Source organism: Mustelus asterias, chromosome 1 (genome assembly GCF_964213995.1).
Source record: "Mustelus asterias chromosome 1, sMusAst1.hap1.1, whole genome shotgun sequence".
In the NCBI taxonomy this organism is placed as follows: Eukaryota; Metazoa; Chordata; class Chondrichthyes; order Carcharhiniformes; family Triakidae; genus Mustelus; species Mustelus asterias.
The window spans coordinates 112,188,914-112,203,740 of NC_135801.1; the positions used below are offsets into that span (position 1 = coordinate 112,188,914).

The 14,827-nt window shown below is 44.5% G+C and overlaps 1 protein-coding gene across 2 annotated transcripts in view; it reads right to left on the minus strand.

The window, feature by feature from the left end:
• nfxl1 (nuclear transcription factor, X-box binding-like 1) overlaps positions 1-14,827 on the minus strand; it is a 120,339-nt gene that overhangs the window by 75,952 nt on the left and 29,560 nt on the right. The gene's annotated exons all lie outside the window — the stretch shown is intronic.

Genomic DNA, 14,827 nt, shown 5'->3' on the forward strand with positions numbered 1-14,827 from the left:
CATTATAGGTTGTAGTCACTCCACAGCCACGAAGTGTTTTGAAGAGTAAGAGGGTGGATATCCAACAGATTAGGAAGAGGTAGATAGTACAGGAATCCTTTGCAAATGTGACATTCAAACTGGTTTTCAGCAGCAGTCACTTAGAGTCATGAAGTGCAGGCACAAATAAATCAATAGCATCATAACTGGGTGATGTGTAAAGATACAGTAGTCAAAGGACAAAGAACAAAGAACAGTACAGCACAGGAAACAGGCCCTTCGGCCTTCCAAGCCTGTGCCGCTCCTTGGTCCAACTAGACCAATCGTTTGTATCCCTCCATTCCCAGGCTGCTCATGTGACTATCCAGGTAAGTCTTAAACGATGTCAGCGTGCCTGCCTCCACCACCCTACTTGGCAGCGCATTCCAGGCCCCCACCACCCTCTGTGTAAAAAACATCCCTCTGATATCTGAGTTATACTTTGCCCCTCTCACCTTGAGCCCGTGACCCCTCGTGATTGTTACCTCCGACCTGGGAAAAAGCTTCCCACTGTTCACCCTATCTATCCCCTTCATAATCTTGTACACCTCTATTAGATCTCCCCTCATTCTCCGTCTTTCCAGGGAGAACAACCCCAGTTTACCCAATCTCTCCTCATAGCCAAGACCCTCCATACCAGGCAACATCCTGGTAAACTTTCTCTGCACTCTCTCTAACGCCTCCACGTCCTTCTGGTAGTGCGGCGACCAGAACTGGATGCAGTACTCCAAATGTGGCCTAACCAGCGTTCTATACAGCTGCATCATCAGATTCCAGGTTTAAAACTCTATACCCCGTCCTATAAAGGCAAGCATACCATATGCCTTCTTCACCACCTTCTCCACCTGTGTTGCCACCTTCAAGGATTTGTGGACTTGCACACCTAGGTCCCTCTGTGTTTCTATACTCCTGATGACTCTGCTATTTATTGTATGACTCCTCGTCTCCCTGAGCAGTCGAGGATAGATGCCATCAGGCCCTGGGGCTTTGTCAGTTTTAATGTTCCCTAAAAAACCTAACACTTCCTCTCTTGTAATGGAGATTTTCTCTAACGGGTCAACACCTCCCTCCGAGACACTCCCGGTTAACACGCCCCTCTCCTTCGTGAATACCGATGCAAAGTATTCATTTAGGATCTCCCCTATTCCCTTGGGTTCTAAGCATAATTCCCCTCCTTTGTCCCTGAGAGGTCCGATTTCTTCCAAAATGCATCACTTCGCATTTATCCGGATTAAACTCCATCTGCCACCTCTCCGCCCAATTTTCCAGCCTATCTATATCCTCTGTATTGCCCGACAATGCTCTTCGCTATCCGCAAGTCCAGCCATCTTCGTGTCATCAGCAAACTTGCTGATTACACCAGTTACACCTTTTTCCAAATCATTTATATATATCACAAATAGCAGAGGCCCCAGTACAGAGCCCTGCGGAACACCACTGGTCACAGACCTCCAGCCGGAAAAGACCCTTCGACCACTACCCTCTGTCTCCTATGGCCAAGCCAGTTCTCCATCCATCTAGCCACTTCTCCTTGTATCCCATGAGCCTTAACCTTCTTAACCAACCTGCCATGTGGGACCTTGTCAAATGCCTTACTGAAATCCATATAGACGACATCCACGGCCCTTCCTTCAACCGTTTTTGTCACTTCCTCAAAAAACTCCACCAAATTTGTAAGGCACGACCTCCCTCTTACAAAACCATGCTGTCTGTCACTAATGAGATTGTTCCGTTCTAAATGCACATACATCCTGTCTCTATGAATCCTCTCCAACAACTTCCCTACCACGGATGTCAAGCTCACCGGCCTATAATTTCCTGGGTTATCCCTGCTACCCTTCTTAAACAACGGGACCACATTCGCTATCCTCCAATCCTCAGAGACCTCACCCGTGTCCAAAGAAGCGACAAAGATTTCCGTCAGAGGCCCAGCAATTTCATCTCTCGTCTCCCTGAGCAGTCGAGGATAGATGCCATCAGGCCCTGGGGCTTTGTCAGTTTTAATGTTCCCTAAAAAACCTAACACTTCCTCTCTTGTAATGGAGATTTTCTCTAACGGGTCAACACCTCCCTCCGAGACACTCCCGGTTAACACGCCCCTCTCCTTCGTGAATACCGATGCAAAGTATTCATTTAGGATCTCCCCTATTCCCTTGGGTTCTAAGCATAATTCCCCTCCTTTGTCCCTGAGAGGTCCGATTTTCTCCCTGACAACTCTTTTGTTCCTAACGTATGAATAGAATGCCTTAGGATTCTCCTTAATCCTGCCTGCCAAGAACATTTCGTGACCTCTTTTTGCCCTTCTAACTCCCCGTTTGAGTTCTTTCCTACTCTCTGTATTCCTCCAGAGCTCCGTCTGTTTTCAGTTGCCTGGACTTAACGTACGCCTCCCTTTTCATTTTAATCAGATCCTCAATTTCCCTGGTTATCCACGGCTCTCGAATCCTACCTTTCCTATCTTTCCTTTTTACAGGCACATGCCTATCCTGCAGCCTTATCAATAGTTCCCTAAAAGACTCCCACATGCCAGACGCGGACTTACCCTCGAACATCCTCTCCCAATCAACATCCACCAATTCCTGACTAATCCGGCTCTAGTTAGCCTTCCCCCAATTTAGCACCCTGCCCGTAGGACAGCACTCATCCTTGTCCATTACTATCCTAAAGTTAACAGAGTTGTGGTCACTATTTGCCACATGTTCCCCTACCGAAACTTTGACGACCTGACCGGGCTCATTTCCCAGAACTAGGTCCAGTATAGCCCCCTCTCTAGTCGGGCTATCTACGTACTGTTCCAAAGAACCTTCCAGTACGCATTTTACAAATTCCTCCCCGTCCGGACCCCCAGCTCTAAGCACTTTCCAGTCTGTGCCAGGGAAATTAAAGTCCCCCACTACAACAACCCTATTTTTTCTGCACCTATCCAGAATCTCCTGACATATCCTTTCCTCCACTTCCCGTGGGCTGTTGGGTGGTCTGTAGTACACCCCCAGCATAGTGACTGCACCCTTCCTGTTTCTGAGTTCCACCCACAGCGACTCAGTACATGACCCCTCTAAGTTGTCTACCCTCTGCACCGCGGTAATATGCTCCTTAACTAATATCGCTACTCCCCCATCTTTTTTAGCCCCTCCTCTGTCTCGCCTAAAACACTTATACCCCAGAATATTCAGCTGCCAGTCCTGTCCTTCTTTTAACCAAGTTTCCGTCACCGCAACCACATCCAAATTCCGCATAAGCATTAAGGCCCCAAGTTCGTCTGTTTTACCCGTTACGCTCCTCGCATTGAAGCAGATGCACTCCAGACCTCCAGGCCCACTCAGGTCATCCTCCTCTGGAGTGCTCCCCTTCTTAGCTAGTCTTGCCCTGGCCCCCAGCTCAACCCCAGCCTCAGTATTTACTGACCTACTGTTTTGTTCCCCACCCCCCTGCCACACTAGTTTAAATCCTGCCGAAACACTCTAGCAAAACTCCCAGCCAGGATATTTGCTCCCTTCCAGTTAAGGTGTAACCCATCCTTTCTGTACAGTTGCCATTCTGACTTGAAGATTTCCCAGTTATCTATGAATTTAAAACCCTCCCTCTTGCACCAGTCCTTTAGCCACGCGTTCAACTGTAGAATCTCCCTGTTCCGAGCCTCACTTGCACTCGACACCGGGAGCAGTCCAACGATTGCTACCCTGGAGGCTTTACTTTTTAGCCGAGCACCCAACTCCCTGAATTTCTCTCGTATGACCCCCCTGCTCTTCCTACCTACATCATTTTCACCAATGTGTATAATCACATCCGTTTGACTACCTTCCTTTTTAAATATGCTTCCTACCCTCTCGGAGACATCCAGTACCCCGGCACCAGGGAGGCAGACTACCATCCTGGATTCTCGTTCACTCCCACAGAACCGCCTGTCCGTGCCTCTAACCATTGCGTCCCCCACAACTATCGCTCTCCTAAACCCCTTCTTTCCCTTCCGGACCCCTGAGCCTGTCTCCGTGGAGGCGATCTGGTCCTCGTGGCTTACCCCTGGAGGGTCATCCCCCTCCACAGAATCCAAAACAATATACCTATTTTGGAGGGGAACAACCACAGGGGATCCCTCCACAGACTGCTCACTCTCTTCCCTTCTCCCATCTGTTGCCCATCCCTTTCTTTTATGGGAGACTGCCACTGGGGTACTTTCTGGCACATCACCCTTCTGACTATTACCCCTCCTAACTGTGACCCACGTGTCTTCCTTCCGTGACCCTGATGTCACTACCTGACTATAACTTTTATATATTAATCTCTCATTTTCCCTAACTAAACTGAGTTCATCGAGCCTCAGCTCCAGCTCCCTTACACGATCCTTCAGGAGTTGCAGTTCCACACATCTGGCACAGATATGGACTTCCGGGAGGCAATTTGTCTCCAGGAACTCCCACATCCCACACCGAATGCAGTATACTGGCCTCCCACTCATACCAGCCATGTCCTTTTTAGTTTTTGGGAGATAAAACAAAAAAAGGGGGTGTAACAGAAGAAAAGCAAACAACCTTCCTCGCCTTCGCCGAAGCCCTGTGAGCCAAAGCCCTTACAGCTCACACTCTGCTCCCTGCTCACTCCACTGCCCGCTCCAGACGCTGCCCGCTCAAAAGTGCGGCCTGCTTTTAAACCCTCCAAAAAACCTTCCCCAGGCTGCTCCTGGGCCTACTCCCTGTTTTGAAAAAAACCTCTGATTTTTAAGCCAAATTTAACTGAAAAATAAATAAATAAAATGCAGACACAATCTTTCTTACACTCAGCCTGCTCCTGTGGAACAATGAGTCATAGCAGATTTGATATTCAGGAAAAAGCATTTCTGCATCTGCCAATGTGAGTGGCTATTCAAGGCAAAGAAATACTGAAGGGAAATTTGGAAATCCTAGACGTGGATCCAAGCTTGAAACAGTTGAGGGAAAGTACTGTTAGGAAGAAGATTCCAAGGTTCGTCTTTGAGAGTGGAATTTGGAAACATTCATGTGGAAGCCAGAGTCAAATGAGATCAGTTGGCTCGGGGTGCAATAACCACCTGGGGGGATCGGAGGTGAAATCCATTGAAGTTCGATTGGGTGACATCTGCCATTCAGTTTCAGAGTGGAATGTGTCTGAACAGTTAGCCTGCTGGGTATAGGAACTGTGTATTTACTGAGAACATTTTAACACAAGACATGTTTTGTAACCTATATTACCCTTAAAATCTGTGTACATTTGTGAAGACAAGTGGGAGCGAAGGAGTCTTGTATGATAGTCAATCTTGTTTAATAATTTTTTTCCTATTATTGAAAGCTAATTGGCAATCCTGTGACTCTGTTCAACGATGTTTCGCAAAAAAAAGTAAAAAAGTTATGATCTTTTGAGCCAGGGCTCCACTCTGGAACCTTTCCATTTAAAAATATCAACTGGGATCGTAACATGTCGTCAAAGCAGGCCTGTTGTCTTCTTAGTGGAGTTGATACTTCAGTTGCGCATGCACTTGCATACACTTCACTCTTATTTCTGTCCCAACTTGAACTCAATTACTTTCCTTTGTTCAACCAACAACACAAGCATGAACCAACCAAATGTTGGTTCATGCTTGTGTTTTACAATTAATTGCTAACAAGGAGATGTTTAAACTTCACAGGTAGCTGCGAAGTACCCATGTTCAGCCCCATGTTTAACTATTGATCACAGAATCAAATGCAGTCCCCAGTTTAAATGTTCGTAGTCCCCTGTAAAATTGCAGCCATCATGAGAGTTTCTGGCCAATTTCAAAAAGTATGATTTTACAGTCCGTAACATTCAATATTCTCATACTTCTACCGAGTATGAGAACGAATGTAAATGTATGAAAATATACATGCGGCTCCTTAAAAGAATACTCTGGAGCTAAGAGGTATCACTATGTTCTCTACGAAAAATGTATTCCATCGCTTCATTATTGCTTGATAGGGGTAGAAGGAATTGAAAAATACCCAATCTGAATTACATTTTATCCTCCTGTTAACAGAACAATAAAGTATGATGGATATCAATAAATGGTGGGAGGTAAAAGTGAAACATGGGGTATTTTCTTGCTGCCAGATGTGTTTACTAACTTGTGTTTTACAATGAGTTGATATCAAAAAGACTAATTCAACATTCCTAATCGGAAGATTTCAGGGAATGTGGATCAGATAGGGATGGACAATCCCATCTCTCAGCACAACTCCCTACTGAGAATGCAACAGTGTTAAATTAGTATCGAGTTCCTCAACAACTAGTTGAACATGCTGCATTTATTATGAGGTTTAACAGGGATAATTGCCGTTACAAAATAATTTCATTCAACTACAACATTTTTATTCAGCACACAAACTTGGTTTTCTCTAACATTTACTGTATGTGCCATTTATTCACATCTGATTTAGGTAAAGATCATTTATACTAAAGCTGTACAAGGTAATTTTTCATAGGAAATAACCTTTCTCTCCTCTTATAAACTGATTAGGGAAAGAAAGAGAGCACATTTAGAAATCAGCATATGAAAAGGTCACTCGAATTAACTAAAGATAAAAACAGATAGAAAATGAAGAATGTGTCCTTTTGACAAATGCATTATAGAAATGTGAAGTTTACTACAAAGCCATCTTTGCACTAGAATTAAGGTCCATAAAGCTTTGCTTCAATAGTGTCTATTTATTAGATCTAAATAAATTATACAATATAAAAATGCATACTGCAATAAAAATGCCACACTGGATAGTGTATTTGCCCATTAAAAACTGGCTTTGTAAGGCACCGTTGGTATAGTACAGTGGCCAGGAATGGGCCAAGTAATCCCACAAACAACTCTGCAGTCCTGCCTCACAGTGATGGATAGTAAACAACTAACCAGAGGAAGCAGCCCATAAATATTCCTGCCCTCCATGACAGAAGAGCCCAGCACATAGGTGTAAAAGATGAGGCTGAAGCATTTGTAATCATCTTCAGCCATAAGTGTCATATGGTTGATCCAACTTAGCCTCCTCCTGAGGACCACAGCATCACAGATGCCACAGTTCAGCTAATCCAATTCCCTCCACGATATCAAAAAACAGCTGAAGACACAGGAGATAGCAAAAGCTTTGGGCCACGATGACATCCAAGCTCTGGTACTGCTCTAGAACTAGCCATGCCCCTAGCCAAGTTATCCCAGTTCACCTACAACATTGGTATCTATCCAACAGTTTGGAAAATTGCTCGAGTGTGCTGTGCACAATGAGCAGGAGAGATCAAATCCAGCCAATTACCACCCATCAGTCTACTTACGATCATCAGCAAAGTGATGTGTCAATTACACAGCAGTAACCTGTTCACTGAACCTCAATGTGGGCTTTGTCAGGACCACTCGGCTCCTAACCTCACTACAACCTTCATCCAAGCGTGAACAAAAGAGCCAAATTCCAAAGGTGGGGAGCTGCCCGTAACATCAAGGCAACATTTGACTGAGCATGGTGCCAAAGAGCCCTAGCACAAATGAAATAAATAGGAATCAAGTGGAAAACTCCACTGGTTGGAGTCAGACCTAACACAAATGAAGATGTTTGTGGTAGTTAGAGCTCCAAGCAATTGCTGCAGGAGTTCCTCAGGGTAGCATTGAAGGACACATTGGCTGGAGTTTATTATTACACTAATTGAGGGAAGCAGTTCATGAGCATGAACATTAGAGGCAGACAAGTGCAAAACGGAAATCTTCTGCTAATTAGGCAGAATCTGCTGCCACAAAATTCAGCGCTTGTCTGCATTAAATTTCATCTGCCACTTGTCTACCCAACAGCCTACGTCCTTGATGTCTCTCACTATCCTCCTCACAGCTCACAATATTGTCCTCTGTAAATTTTGTAAGTCACTCAGCCAACTTCATAACCATGTTGTCACTCTCATGGGCTTCAAGTTTGCTGACAAACCTATTCGGTGGCACATCAAAAGCTTTTTCGAAGTCCATGTACACATCAACCTCTCTATTACTTCATTGAAAAACTCAATCCAATTAATGTTGGCTTTCTGTAATTAATCCGAACTTGTCCAGATGATTTAATTTTGTCCAAACTTATCATCTCTGTTCAACTACCAATCATAGAAGCCCTAAAGAGGCCATTCGGCCCATCGAGTCTGCACCGACCACAATCCCACCCAGGCCCTACCCCCATATCCCTACATATTTACCCACTAATCCCTCTAACCTACGCATCTCAGGACACGAAGGGCAATATTTTTTTTTAGCATGGCCAATTAACCTAACCCACACATCTTTGGACAGTGGGAGGAAACCGGAGCACCTGGAGGAAACCCACGCAGACACGAGGAGAATGTGCAAACCCCACACAGACAGTGATCCAAGCCGGGAATCGAACCCAGGTCGCTGGAGCTGTGAAGCAGCAGTGCTAACCACTGTGCTACCGTGCCGCCCCAAGATTAAACGAACTGCCCTGTAGTTGCTGGGTTAATCCTTGCATTCTTTTATGAATGTGCAATTCTCCATTCCTGACTTCTGTACCCAAGGACAATTGAAAGATTATAGTCAGTGCCATCTTCATTCCCTCGAAGCATCTCACCTGCTCCTGGTTACTTACCAAACTTAGCAACTTTAAGTGCCTTTCTAATGCCTCCACTTTGTCAATCTTTATCCTATCCAAATGTCCCAACTACCTCCTCTTTTACTACAACTTTGGCAGCACCTTCTTCCTCAGAGGAAAACAGATGCAAATAATCCATTTAATATTTCAGTCATGCACTGTACCTTCATGCACAAAATCCCTTGTTGGCCTGTAATTGACCCTATTCCTCCTGTTACTACTTCCATGTCTTCTGGATTCCCTTTTGTTAGCTGCCAATCTCTTATGCTGCTCTTTGTTGCCCTTATTTATTTTTTCACTTCCTCTTTGAACTTTCGATAGCTTAGTTCAATCTAGCTCAATTGTATTATCTACCTGACATTTGTCAGATGCAATCTTTTTCCTGCTTCGTTTTACTCTCGCTCTCTCTCGTCATCCAGGGACCTCTGACTTTGTCTAACCTTTCCCCCTCATGGGAATGCACATTGACAGCACCTGAACTTTCTCCTCTTAAATGCAGCCCAGTGTTCAGTTACAGCTTGCCCACCAATTTTTGAATCCATTTTAGCTGAGCCATATCCATTCTCACCCCCAGTGAAATTGGATCTTCCCCCAATTAATCATTTTTGCTCTGCATTGTTCTTACCTTTTTCTGTAACTAGCTTATACCATATGCTATTATGATCACAGTCCCCTAAATATTCCCCTAGTGGCTCATGATCCACTTGGCTCACCTCATTCACCAGACCCAACAATGCCTCCTTCCTCATTGAACTGGAAACATACTAGTGTACCAATTCTCCTGAATGCACTCTTGAAACTATTTTCCCCCCATCCTCTCATTAACACTCTTACTGCACAAGTCTACAACAGGATAGTTAAAGATCCCATTATACCAACTTTAATTTTCATGAGAATTTGTACCTCTACTCGGTATCCGCTAGTTGGAGGTTTATAGGATACACACAGTAGTGTAGAGGTACAATCATTTCTAAACGAATGGATTCTGTACTTGACCACTCTAGGACACATTCTCTCCCCAGTACTGTAATACTATCTTTAATCGCAACTGCTATCCCTCCTTTTTCCTTCCCCAGCTTTCCTGACCACTTTGTATCCAATCTTCCATTTTTTGAGCCAGGTCTCCATTATCACCACATCTTACTCTCATGGCTATCTGCACCGGTAACTCACCAACCTTATTTATCACACCTTATGTTCACATATCTGCAGTCAAAATCTACTTTAGAACTTATTGCATTCTCTCCAACTCTGATCCTACATAATACCGTATTTGTTACTCTGGATGTTATCTGCTCGCCCAATTCTCTATGCACCTTATTTTGTCTTTTGCATGTCACCTCCTCCTTCCCACCTCACTAACAAGTTAGCATATGCCCTCCCCAATAGCAAATCACCCAACAAGGACATTGGTCCAAGCTCCGTTCTGCTGCAACTTGTCTGGCTTGTGGCCATCCCATCTCTCCAGAACCATTCCCAATGTCACAGAAATCTAACGCCCTCTCTCCTGGACCATCCCTAAAGCCACACGTTAATTTGCTCTATCCTCCTATTCCTATACTTACTGGTGCATGGCACCAGGAGTGATCTGGAGATTTCTATATTTGAGATCCTGCTTGCTAATTTATTTTCTAGTTCCTTAAAGTTTGCTTGCAGGACCGTATTACTTTTTCTACTTCTGTTATTGGTACCAATATGGACCCCTCAAGCTGCTCTGCAGCCACTTAGTGACATCCTTGTACCAGGGAGGCAACCAACCATCCTGGATCCACATATGTGGCTGCATAAATGCCTGCCTGCTCCCCTAATTATAGAATCCCCCATTAACATGGCTTTCCCAATCTTCCTCATCATTCCCTTCCCAATCTTCCTCATCATTCCCTTGTACAGCTGTGTCATGGACTTGGCTCCGGCAGCACTTCCCAGAGAAATCATCACTCTAACTGGTATACAGAATTGAATACTGTTTGGAGACCAAAATACACTCAGCGGATTCCTGCATTAGTTGCCAGACTGTCTCCGATTCCCTCACTGCCTACACACCCTTAAAGCTACAGAGTGACGAGATCAAAAAAAACAGAAATCTCTCCAGTCTCATGGATGCACCAGGTCACCACAAAAGGTTTAAGTTTCTTTTTCATGAAGATACGCCTTTTCCAAATCAGAATGTATTTTAACTATTTTAAGCTGAGAGTAATAAGGAACGAATCAATCAAAGGGGAAATTTATTAACCATTAAACCCGAGGAAAATAATATAAACATGACTGAATATTCGGCCCTCAGGAAGTCATTAAGGCCGACACACATACAAACACATGGGTGTCAGAAATAAGGAAAGATAGAGCCCAATAAAAAAAAGGTTAAATGAATATACAAAGAACTGTCCTCTGATTGTCCTGAAGGCATAGATTTTAAATGTTGCGGCCAATTTAGGTTAGCTAGTTCCTTGGATGTGGTCAGACGTTGCAGTTATTACAAAATCACGGTTTATTGGTAAGTTTCTGGTAACATTGATTTTTCAAACTAAGTGATACACTTGCTCAGAGAGAGAGGGAAAGAAAGAGGGAGAGGGACAGAAAGCTTTCAGCCTGTCTCTTCCATTGAAGTCTTTTCTTGCTGTAGCCTGGCCTGCGATACTACAACCATTATGTATTTTTAAAGGGTTTTGGATGGGCATATCTGTGACAGCCATTATTTCAATATCCAACACTTTGCATTTTAATGTCTCTTCCATAGACAGTGACAAGTTTCAATGGATCTTCAAATTAGAAGAAATGTCCTTCTCTTCACACTCCCGAGGTGTCCTGTTTACCTTTCCACCTTCAAAGAACAAAGAACAATACAGCACAGGAACAGGCCCTTCGGCCCTCCAAGCCTGCGCCACTCATGTGCCCAACTAGACCATTCTTTTGTATCCCTCCATTCCCACTCCGTTCATGAGGCTATCTAGATAAGTCTTAAACGATCCCAGCGTGTCCGCCTCAATCACCTTGCTTGGTAGTGCATTCTAGGCCCCCACCACCCTCTGTGTAAAATACCTCCCCCTGACATCTGTTGAACCTTGCCCCCCTCACCTTGAACCCGTGACCCCTTGTGTTCGTCACCTCCGACCTGGGAAAAAACTTCCCACTGTTCACCCTATCTATGCCCTTCATAATTTTATACACCTCTATTAGGTCGCCCCTCATCCTCCGTCTTTCCAGGGAGAACAACCCCAGTTTACCCAATCTCTCCTCATAGCCAAGACCCTCCAAACCAGGCAACATCCTGGTAAACCTTTTCTGTACACTCTCCAAAGCCTCCACGTCCTTCTGGTAGTGTGCGACCAGAACTGGACGCAGTATTCCAAATATGGCCTAACCATCGTTCTATACAGCTGCAACATCATATGCCAACTTTTATATTCTATGCCCTGTCCAATAAAGGCAAGCATGCCATATGCCTTCTTCACCACCCTCTCCACCTGTGCTGCCACATTTAAGGATCTGTGGACTTGTACACCCAGGTCCCTCTGTGTGTCTATACTCCTGATGGTTCTGCCATTTATTGTATAGCTCCCCCTTACATCAGATCTACCGAAATGCATCACTTCGCATTTATCTGGATTAAATTCCATCTGCCATTTCTCCGCCCAATGTTCCAGCCTATCTACATCCTGCTGTATTCTCTGACAATGTTCACCAGTATCCGCAAACCCAGCAATCTTCGTGTCGTCCGCAAACTTACTGATCACACCAGCTACATCTTCCTCCAAATCATTTATATATATCACAAACAGCAGAGGTCCCAGTACAGAGCCCTGTGGAACACTAGTCACAGACCTCCAACCGGAAAAAGACCCCTCCACTGTTACCCTCTGTCTTCTATGGCTAATTTGCTACCAAATAAACCTGTTGGACTTTAACCTGGTGTTGAGACTTCTTACTGTGTTCACCCCAGTCCAATGCCGGCATCTCCACTTCTATGGCTAAGCCAGTTCTCCACCCATCTAGCTAGCTCACCTTTTATCCCGTGAGATTTAACCTTTTGCACCAGCCTGCCATGAGGGACCTTGTCAAACCTTTACTAAAATCCATATAGACGACATCCACGGCCCTTCCCTCGTCAATCATTTTTGTCACCACCTCAAAAAACTCAACCAAATTTGTGAGGCATGACCTCCCTCATACAAAACCATGCTGTCTATCACTAATGAGATTATTCAGTTCTAAATGCGCATATATCCTATCTCTAAGAATCTTCTCCAACAATTTAATAGAAATCATAGAAACCCTACAGTGCAGAAAGAGGCCATTCGGCCCATCGAGTCTGCACCGACCACAATCCCACCCAGGCCCTACCCCCATATCCCTACATATTTACCCGCTAATCCCTCTAACCTACGCATCTCAGGACACTAAGGGCAATTTCTAGCATGGCCAATCAACCTAACTCGCACATCTTTGGACTGTGGGAGGAAACCGGAGCACCCGGAGGAAACCCACGCAGACACAAGGAGAATGTGCAAACTCCACACAGTGACCCAAGCCGGGAATCGAACCCAGGTCCCTGGAGCTGTGAAGCAGCAGTGCTAACCACTGTGCTACCGCGCCGCCCCAACCACTGTGCTACCGTGCCGCCCCTACCACGGACGTCAAGCTCACCGGCCTATAATTATCCGGGTTATCCTTGCTACCCTTCTTAAATAACGGGACCACATTTGCTGCCCTCCAATCCTCTGGGACCTCACCCGTGTCCAGTGAAGAGACAAAGATTTCTGTCAGAGGCCCAGCAATTTCATCTCTTGCCTCCCTGAGGAGTCTAGGATAGATGCCATCTGGCCCTGGGGATTTGTTTGTCTTAATGCTTCTTAAAAAACCTAACACTTCCTCCCTTGTAATTGAGATTTTTTCTCAGGGGTCAACACATCTCTGAGACAGTACCAGTCAACAACCAGGGTTGTTAGGGAAAGAATCAGACATCTCTGGGACACTGTCCTTTGTGAATACTGATGCAAAGTATTCATTTAGGATCTCTCCTCCTTCCTTTGGTTCCAAGCATAATTCCCCTCCAGTGTCCCAGAGATGTCTGATTCTTTCCCTAACAACCCTCTTGTTTCTAACGTATGTATAAAATGCCTTAGGATTCTCCTTAATCCTGTCTGCCAAGGACATTTCGTGACCCCTTTTTGCCCTTCTAAGTCCCTGTTTGAGTTCTTTTCTACTTTCTCTGTATTCCTCCAGTGCTCCATCTGTTTTTAGCTGCCTGGACCTCATGTATGCCTCTTTTCTCTTTTTGATTTGACCCACAATTTCACTGGTTATCCACGGCTCCCGAATCCTACCTTTCCTATCCTTCCTCTTTACAGGCACATGCCTGTCCTGCAGTCCTATCAACTGCTCCTTAAAAGACTCCCACATGCCAGATATGGATTTATCCTTGAACAGCCTCTCCCAATCAACAGCCACCAAATCCTGCCTAATCCGGCTGTAGTTAGCCTTCCCCCAATTCAGCACCTTACCCATAGGACAACACTCATCTTTTTCCATTACTATCCTAAAGTTTACAGAATTGTGGTCACTATTTGCCACATGTTCCCCGACTGAAACTTTGATGACCTGCCCGGGCTCATTCCCCAGTACTAGGTCCAGTATAGCCTCCTCTCTAGTTGGACTGTCAACATATTGTTCCAAAGAACCTTCCTGTACGCATTTTATAAATTCTTCCCCGTCCAGGCCCCCAGCCCTAAGCGATTTCCAGTCTAATTTAATTTAATCTTGAATTTAAGAATTTCGTATTGAGTTGGCAATAAGGACACTTGTTTTCACGAGTAATTCTCCTTCATTCTTTGCTTTCATCTTGGCAGGGGGTCTTGCATTGTGTCTTATTTCAAATTGCAAAATTTCTAGTCAGTTGATTAAAGGGACATAGCCTCATGACAAGCAACCTAGAGCCCAAGAGGACCAAATAATGACATTTCCTGCACATATAGTTGTTCAAGAGGCATTTTTCTCCCAAGAACTTTAAAAACGTTCCACATTCTGTGGATCTTTTCAATTTTTGTTCCAATGAAATATTTTTGCTATGCCATGATGGCAATATTATTTTGAAAAGATTATACTGCAAGGAAAAATTGATTCATTTGGATCAATCTTTAAAGCAAGAGATTATATTTAACATAGCTTTTACCAGTTCTGTTTTTAATTAGTCCAGGTTGTGTGGAATGAAAAGAATGCAC